The following is a 9,736-nucleotide window of genomic DNA, read 5'->3' as shown; positions in this document are numbered from 1 at the left end:
CAACAACTTTGACATATAAGCACATTCATCCTGCACAACTATACAAATACAGTTCATTATAATTAAAGATCTGAATCACACGATGTTTGTTACATGGTTGCGGGTTTTGCCTTGCTAGCAGACAGTGGAATGTTGTTTTGTTATTTATTCAAAAGACATCTGTCATGTTTGCGTGCTGTTCTGTGATTCAACTGATGATTAGCTATTATTCTATTTATGAAGACTGTTCAGCTGGTAATTCCACATTGTTCAGAGTCTCAAGATTAAGTTTCACTTTGAGAGGTTACTGACAATGTTTGGCAAAAGATATCCATCACTGCCAGCCAGTTCAGTGTATAAATCATAGCAGTGATTTAACATACTGAGTAGCTTACAGGAGCAGAAGTTGAATATGTTTAGGACTGGCGCCCTCTGGAGGCAGAGATGGTTTGAATGAACACAAACATTTTACTCTTCCTCCTTCGTTCACGTACCAACACAATAAACATTTATACCACAAACAAAACAGCTGATGTGTATCATCTAGCCACAGATCAGAGCCCATATTTAACTTTATTAACTACTAAAAGTAAAAATCCATCACTTTTACTCCCAAACTTAAAGTCCAGTCCATATGTGTATTAAGACATATATACAGATAGCTGCTCAGAACTGATTAAAATCAAAATCATCAAAACCAAATGTATATGAATATGCTTATAAAAATTCCTGTTCGATACAAGATCTCTCCTCCTTCACTGTAAAGTCCATTCTCAGTGTATGTGCACTGGTGGCTTTATGTTTCCACATCACACTGCATACTGGAGCAGGGGGATTTAAGAATAAAAGATAAAAGGTTTATTAAAAGTAGATCCCAGATTAATGCATTTCACAAACAGCAGGGATAATGTTGCACTAAATATTATTATCATGATGAATAATATGAATAATTAACAATTGTTTTATACTACTGTTTACTGTTTATTTAATTTGAACATTTGATTTTCTTTTCCATTTTTGGGCTGCAAAGAATAAACCTACCATGTCACTTTCCATGTTTAATTCATTGTCTGAACTTGTTAATGTGGTCAAAACTTTTTTACATGAACAGACCGACCTTACAAACTGAGACTTGGGGGGAACTTATATAGTGTCTGATCAGGCCATTCTCATAGACAGATGGAGACTGAGACATAACATTTATAGTTAGGGCTGGATCAGGTGAGTCCTGAACCATCCCTTAGTTATACTGCTATAGGCCTAGACTATCAGGGGGATTTCCCATGGTGCACTGAGCTCCTCTCTTCCTCTCTCTTTGTGCACTCATTCATGTCCCATTAATGCATGTTACTAACTTCACTTCTTCCCCGGAGTTCTTGTGCTTTCTCGTCTCGCAGGTTCTTGTCGATCCTGGTGGAACCTCCTGCCATGGTCCTGCTAGACTGTCATTGCCAATACTGTTGTTGCTGTGCACCTCTCTCTCTCTCTCTCTCTCTCTCTCTCTCTCTCTCTCTCACCCCAACTGGTCGAGACAGACGACCACCCACCTAGAGCCGAAGGATCTGTCCTAGGTTTCTTCCTTTTAACAGGCAGTTTTTCCTTGCCCTTGTCTCCAAGGTCTTGCTCATGGTGGTACTGTTGGGTCTCTGTAAATAATGTTATAAAGAGTTCGGTCTAGACCTGATCTATTGGAAAAGTGTCCTGAGATAACTTCTGTTATGAATTGGCGCTATACAAATAAAATTGAATTGAATTGAATTGAATAACATTTAAACAAACAACAATAACTATGAAACATGCCAAGATAGTGCTACCTAATATTAACTAGAGCGGAATATTAGTTCAGTAGATTCTCATCAGTCCACACAACAGAATCCTTCAGTAATTCAGTGTTAGGCTCCCTCTAGTGGTCATTACAGAAACCATCAACAACACAGTTCATCACATATTCTTCCTGATACTTTAAAGAAACATCAGTTCTAATGTTACTGTGTGTTTTTCCATTGAGTCAGACTGAAAGTGTTTCAGTAACAAAGACATTTATTGAAAGTTCAACAGACTCTAAAAGCTGCTGATGATCCAGTGAAGACACTCTGAGCAAACTGGTTCATGAAGCAGAGATTTTATTCATCATTCATAGAAACCTTTAGTATAATCAGAATGTGATTTCATGTGGAATAACAGAATGTATTGCAGTCCCTACAAATATGGCTTATCAAAACAGACTGTAGAGCAGTCTACAGCAGTCTTCCTCCTTCGCTCACGTACCAACACAACAAACATTTATACCACAAACAAAACAGCTTATGTGTATCACAATTCACTAAAAAATATGGCTTGTTAAAAACTAAAAATACAACATAAACCGATCAAAATGTTATCAGAAATATTTGAACTAGTCACTGAAGGGAACACATGAAGAGATCAGAGATCAAATCAAAGACGATTTCATTACAGTTGAATTCACCTCCAACACATATATTCTATCTAGATCTGTATTCTTCTGTAAATAACATGAGAACCAATCATGCAACAACATGCTAAACTGCTTTATATGTATATATTAAATATGTCAATGATGTATCAATATAAATTGGCCTTGTATTGACTGAAAGGCACTTAAGAAAAACCTTACAAACATTCAACTCACTCAAAAAATTTAAGAAAAATAAAAGTATTTAACACAACCTGACTTTGTGTTTAGTTTGTGATATATGAGAAGGGTTAGCTGTGTCCCAGCTGTATTCATGGCAGAGAAACCTCTGTTCTCCAGGAATCTACTTGGAAAAATGGGTTTATGGTTTACATCAGTGGTTCCCAACCTTTTTCCTGAGTGACAAATTTTTTGTACATTTTAGCAATTTTGATGCATTCTGAGCAAATTATTTTCCTGTGAATATTGATCAGAGAGGAGTTTTCCTGATATTTTCATGCAATTCACTATCTGTATTCTGTACTTGTATAGTTTTTCATCATACCAATTTAACAGGCTTCTTTTTGACAGATTCAGTGTTGTTGATCAGCTCTTTAGTTGTCTCTGTGAATATATCTTGAATATCTTAAATAATGCCAACTTTAAAATTAACATTTTCAATTACTTATAATATATATATTTTAGATCAAAAGGAAAAAGATCTTATCTATTCGGAGTCTCAGGGATCCAACTTCTCCAGAGTTTCCGGGATCCTTCCCGTGTAGACCAGGTTCCAGGGTCAGCTCTCCAGTGTTTCCGTGTCTCCGATCTGCCTGCTGATTCTCCGGCCCCTGCTCTGGTTCCTTCATCCACTCGTCTTTTCATCTCTTCCAGTTTCTGGACCTTCTCTGTGTCTCCTTTCTCCTTCATCTTCTCAATCAGGAAGTCCAAGTGGACAAGAGTGGACAGTGAATCAGCATTCAGGGCGATCTGCTCCAGTGTGACAACATGCTGGAAGGACTCTTCCAACCACTGATCTTTCTCTTTCTGAAGTTCTTCTGTTTTCTTCTTTAGATTTTCCAAAAGGCTCTCACTTTCTGTCTTGTTCTTTTCATACTTCTCTTTCACATCTTTCAGGGTCTTCTGAACTTTTCTTATCTTGTTCACATAGATCCACTTTTCTTTCACATGATCTGATACAGGACACTTCCTGGTACATGAAGTGCAGCGGCCACCTTTCATGACCTCACAGTGTCCTGGTTTCCAGGCCACTGTACATCCAGGATAGTGACAGTTCTCTTCACAGACTGTACAGCAGGTAGCTCCTTTATAAAACACCAACCCCCACATCCCACCATCAATAGATTGTTTATCTTTGTAGACCTCACCAACTCCTACAGTGAACTTCTCATTCTTCTTCATCTCTTGTTCATATTTCTTCAGACCTTCCTGAGTCTGTTGGATTTCTTTCTGTTTTTCTCCAATCATCTCAACTCTCTCTTTCAGGTTTTGGATGCAGGCTGTCGGTTTGAGTTGCCTCTTCAACACTCAGCTTTGGAGGTTCAGTTTTAGCCAGGAAGTCTGTTAAATGATGAATTTCGTTCATTGCTAGGTCCCATGCATTTTGTAAAGCAACCTTATTTCTCTCTGTTTTCTGCTTGCTCTGGTGGTTGTTAAACATAAAATGAACAGACTGATTCTCCTCATCTTTGGCACATTTAATTTTTCCATCTTCTAGAGCTTTTAGAGCATTTTCAGGTGTCAGACCATCTGAGTGAGTGATGAGGGCAACAATGTTCTTCTCTATGTTTTTTTCTAAACAGAGACACGACTGAATCAAAGATGTACCTCAGTCTGTCACTCAGTCGGTTCTCACCTGCTTTCAGCACCAGACCCACTGCATTGACGTTTTCAACTCCCTCATCTGAGCTGAACAAGTCTAATAATGTTTAGTCCCTGTGGTGCTCCCATATCCAGGAGTATCGATGATGGTCAGAGAGTAGGGCAGAGTTTTATCTTCAAAACCAAAGATCTCATAAACGATCACATCTGATGTCTGACTCTCTGACTGACTTCTCTTCTCGTCCTCTACGATCTGAAACCAGACATCGTCCTCCCACTTCACTCCCATGGTGTAGTTGACCAGAGTGTTGATCAGAGTAGATTTTCCTGTTCCTGTTTCACCAACAAGTAAAACTGTTTTATTGATCTTGTTCAGTTTTTTTTCACCAAGAGTCATTCTTCTAGTAGTAGTTCCAGTATCATCTTTATTTGTTGTGTTTTGTATATCACCTTTCTTTGGCGTCAGATTTTTGGCATGAGTTTTTGTTTTCCTGTGGAAGAAGTAGATCGTTAACACATTCTTTTCTGTTCACTGTAAATCCTACATAAAATAATCAAACTAAATAAAATGTACTGTGCTTTGGTCCAAAATGTAGCAGCTGTGCAGCCAATGTTGGGTCAGGTGATAAAGGCAGCCTTTAAGTAATTTAAGTAACATCTGGCAGTTTCCAAATGCTAGGGACCCATACTGTACATTTCTAACATACAACTTGTACTTGTGGTACCCATGACACAGTAACAATATACAATCATCAGGTCCAGGCTGGTCAGAAATGAAATGGAGAAGCTTCTTCTTGCTGTCTACTCCATTGAAGCAGAAGTGAAAACTCCCAATTTTCATATTAGTTTCAAATATCATAACATACCATATTAAATAGAACATATTTCAAGTGGTGTTCAGATATGTCAGAAGACAGCAGTGACATTCGGTATCAGTGTATTATAATTAACCAAATTTTAGTGTTTGAGACTATCAAATTTCACTAAAGTATTTGGCAGTACACCTCTGGTGTCGGTTCAAATCCTCAGGTGGCTATGTCCTACTTGCCAACAATGTGGTGATGCATATTTTGTCTTTCATGTCAATTAAATAAGAAACAAGCATCCATATGCTCACAATTAGATTATTTGCATATAGTGTATTTTCCTCTGTTTGCATTTATTAATCCTTTAATAAATGCTTGTGTTTTTACATGCTGGCCTATTTAATTTCATAAAAGAGTGGGTGATACCAACCTCTTCTATGCAGAACTCCAAAGCTCCCACTTTAAAAAATTTTATGAGACTGATCAATCAATTATTGGCTACCATTTCTCTCCTTCAAGGATGGTGCTTTAATATTAATTAAAGTAATTTTTTCATCTTTTGATAATTATAAACTTTGATAACCAAAATTAATTGATTACACTAATACAGTTAAACCGCTGTTGTACCAACAAATGGTAGTGCTGTGATTTGTCATACACTGTTAGCCCGGATTTCCTATCTAATTAAACAATCAAGTACAATGTAATCAATACATTTAAGTTTGATTGCATTACTATCAAATGTAAGTATATTCTACTAATTAGAAGTAGAATATACTTAAATTTGATAGCAATATAATGTGTGAATAATTTTAAGTTTAATTGGCTGGAATTCATAAGTTTTGGTCATGACCACGCCTCTTTATTTCTCGTCACAACAGAATTTGAACCTTGATGATTAGTGCTGCATTCATTCTATTGGAAGATTCGCCATTCCTGAGTTGGGAAGTAATTTTTACGACTTTGTGGGAAATAATGTGGGAACAACATGGATGCTACAAAACAAATGTGTTGTATTTTAATATTTTTCAGAGTGTTACAAAGACATTGATAGCATACCAGTGGAGATTCACGTTGTCAAACGTGCTGAGACGGTTTAAAGCTTTATTTTGTCCCAGACTTGTTGCTGCATGAGTAACCTACATTCCCTAAAACCACAAAAATATTGACTTATTATCAGGGTTTGTGCTATAGTCACTCTACATGGACAGCAATTAACTTTAATATTCTATTGCACGTTATATCTAAGCAAAATGTTTAGGTTATATTAATTTGAAGTTCGAATTAATTTTTTCCGATTATTCTGGCAGCACATTTGTGTTCACCTGTTGCGCCCGGTTAGACTATCGACAGGACGACTGAATCTGGTGAGTGAGCGACCACACTGTGTTTAAATATTTGATTTTAGAGTTGGCACTGTGTGTTAGTTGGTTGTTTGAGGGTGAAAAATGTTTTAATCAGCTAAGATTATATGCTAATGTTCGTCACATTTTAGCCCCAGAGTAGAGATAACAACATTTTAACCAGTTAAAGACATTTTCTCTCCATAGTCCATAGATTTATCTGCAGTGGCTGTTTGTGAGCAGTAAAAACGTTGTTTTAACCAGTAATATGGATATTTCCACTTGCTAGAGACTTGTTAGCTCGGAAGCTAATGGAAATTGCAGTGTACAGCAGTCAAATATAATATATAAATATTTTCAACTGATATTTTTTGTTTTTTTGTTTTTGTCTTTCCACCTACTGTGCTGTAGAGTGAGCTGAAGTTTCCTAATTCTCCTCATGGATGCAGTCTGATTAATCTGCATTATTTTATAATTAATTTAACATGTTACTTTGACAGCCCTAAAAGTAATTAAAAACTGTGGGGAAGTCATGGAAAGTATTTCATAACTATATGTGATTTAGTTATGTCCACTATCTTGCAGACCACGCAGCCAACAGACATAAGGTGCCTTTGTCTTCGGGGACTGCCAGTCATCTTCGGGGATGATCCCTCTGAATTCTTCTAAACCTTCCCTGTAAGTAACTACATTTGTTGTAAATGATGCAGGTGCATTGTTTTTTTAGCGATTCGCCGCTACTTTGCCAAGCGAAGAATTCAATTCAATTCAATTCAATTTTATTTGGATAGCGGGAATTCATAACAGAAGTTATCTCAGGACACTTTTCAAATAAAGCAGGTCTAGACCGAACTCTTTAACATTAATTACAGAGACCCAACAGTACCACCATGAGCAAGACCTTGGAGACAAGGGCAAGGAAAAACTGCCTGTTAAAAGGCAGAAACCTAGGGGCAGATCCTCCGGCTCTAGGTGGGTGGTCGTCTGTCTCGACCAGTTGGGGTGAGAGAGAGAGAGAGAGAGAGAGAGAGAGAGCGAGAGAGAGAGAGACAGACGGACAGACAGACAGACAGGTGCACAGCAGAAGAAGGAGGATGTGACGTAGGAGGTATGGAGGACTGAAAGTGCCACAATTAAATAAACAAATACACCATTAAATAATTACTTAAATGTGTAATTAATTAATTAAAATACCGATTCATTTAATGTAAAATACATATATAATTATTTCACTATTTACATTTACATTTCATGGTCCTGCGTTGCAGTGCTTCATGAATTACTTAAAACTGTCAAACTCACCCATCAAAAGTTGGTAGGCGGAACCTAACGCCTGATTGGTTACCTTGTGCATCAAGCCAAGACAAATCAATTCCAGATAATGGATCGATGCAGAGCTAGTGAACACATTCCAATACACTGGGTGGCGCTATTGGACTACTTCTTCTAAATCTGCAGTCACTCTGTGGTCAACATCTTGGTCAGAAAGTGCAGAAATAACTCCAAGAACTTCAATAAGTTCCTCTGCTTTACTCGCTACATGCTCTGGGTCAGCAGCTCCTGCTTCCACATCCTCTGCTAAGTCTAAAAAATAAAATAAAGCGTTTAACTTTGAAAAATAAAGTGTAGCAGCAGCTTGAGTTTCCCTTTTCTTTGTTAACTGTTTCATATCTTGATTAACAGTCTCAACAAATTATAAATGAATATCAACACATCTTTACAATTGAACAGTTTCTCTTTCTTTCCCTTTTATATCTTTCTACACACTTTCTGTTGTTCAGTGAGAGAATTGAGCTCTAACCTCTCTCCCTCGTTGGGCAGTGAATGAATGGGTCAGGATCAGTGTTGGACATCTTACTTTAAAAAAGTAATTAGTTATAGTTACAAATTACTTATCCCAAAAAGTAATAGAGTTAGTAACTCACTTACCACATTGTAAAAGTAATTAGTTACTCAGCAAAGTAACTGTAACGTTATTGTTTATGGTCTATAATTACATTCTGTAACATCTTCTATAACATTAAAGATGTTTATAATCACTGAATAAAGAATAAAACACTATATACAGTATTTTAGAACATTTGGTATTTATTTGAACTCAATAGATTGCAGCCGGCCATATGCATAGAAATAAAAATATATACAAAATAAATATTGAAAATAAAATTCACACGTTACATAAACATTCTTGCCTTTAACTTCAGTAAGCGAGTAGTAGTGTCGGTACTTCCAGTTTGATATCGCTACCTTTGAATTTCCCTAGCTCGTCGCCATTGTCTCTGTCTTGGCATCCGCCCACCCAGCCAATCATCATCACCACGCTGCCCTCTGCTGGCAGCTGATGTGTGGCTGTCAGAAAGCCTGACACCGTTGCGCTTCATTCACCACATTGTAGGAACGCAAGTAACACGCCGCTTTACATTCTCAGTAACGGTAACGGCGTTGCAACGATGGGAAAAGTAATTAATTAGATTACTCCGTTACTGAAAAAAAAACGCCGTTATACTGAAACGCCGTTACTCCAAACACTGGTCAGGACACTGGTTGAGTGATCATATTGGGATCTGAGACTGCTTATTTTCTGAGACCTTGTTCAGACCTGAGTGGGTATGCTTGATGAAAACTTTGTGTTTTGTCTCATAGTGGCATGTATCTGTGACTTCTCTCCTCTCTCATCGCTCTCATCTCTGTATTCAGTCGCGCTGTTTAAACAGATTTGATTGGCTGAGCAGCATCACGTGGGATGGCTTAACTCGCATGCGATTGGTCTGTGAGCTTCCTGATCTGCTAAACAAATACCGTAAAGACTAAAAAAGCTGTGCTGGTTAAAATAGAAGCGCCCCGTCAAAATTTAGAATCCCTCAATAATTAATTGATTATAGGTCTGGGTCCACATAGGACGGCGTCTGGGTCCGGACTCGGACCACGGTCCGCCTGTTAGCGACCTCTGACCTAGAAAGTTCATGAAGTTCTTCCAGGCACTCTACTTCAGACCAAAGCAATGGATCAGGCTAGATTCGCGTTGGCCCCACCCTCTGAGTTTGATGGGTGGCTTTGACAGTTTTAAGTAATTCATGAAGCACTGCAACGCAGGACCATGACATGTTAATGTAAATAGTGAAATAATTATAAATGTATTTTACATTAAATGAATCGGTTTTTTGAATTAATTAATTACATATTTAATATCACATTTATGTATCTAATTCCAATTTTAATTAATTAATGACACATTTAAAGAATTATTTAATGGTGTATTTATTATTTAATTGTGGCACTTTCAGTCCTCCATAAGGACGCGGAGGAAGAAGTGTTTACTAGTTGCTAACGGCTAACTTTGTTGTGTTTTGTTA

General features: G+C 37.5%; 1 pseudogene; it reads right to left on the bottom strand.

Moving 5' to 3' along the window:
- Positions 1-3,115: 3,115 nt before the first annotated feature.
- On the bottom strand, positions 3,116-5,301 carry LOC127349533 (uncharacterized; annotated as a pseudogene).
- Positions 5,302-9,736: the final 4,435 nt, after the last annotated feature.

The sequence above is a fragment of the Dicentrarchus labrax genome, unplaced genomic scaffold (genome assembly GCF_905237075.1).
Source record: "Dicentrarchus labrax unplaced genomic scaffold, dlabrax2021, whole genome shotgun sequence".
Taxonomy (NCBI): domain Eukaryota; kingdom Metazoa; phylum Chordata; class Actinopteri; family Moronidae; genus Dicentrarchus; species Dicentrarchus labrax.
This window is presented reverse-complemented; position numbering and strand designations above follow the sequence as displayed.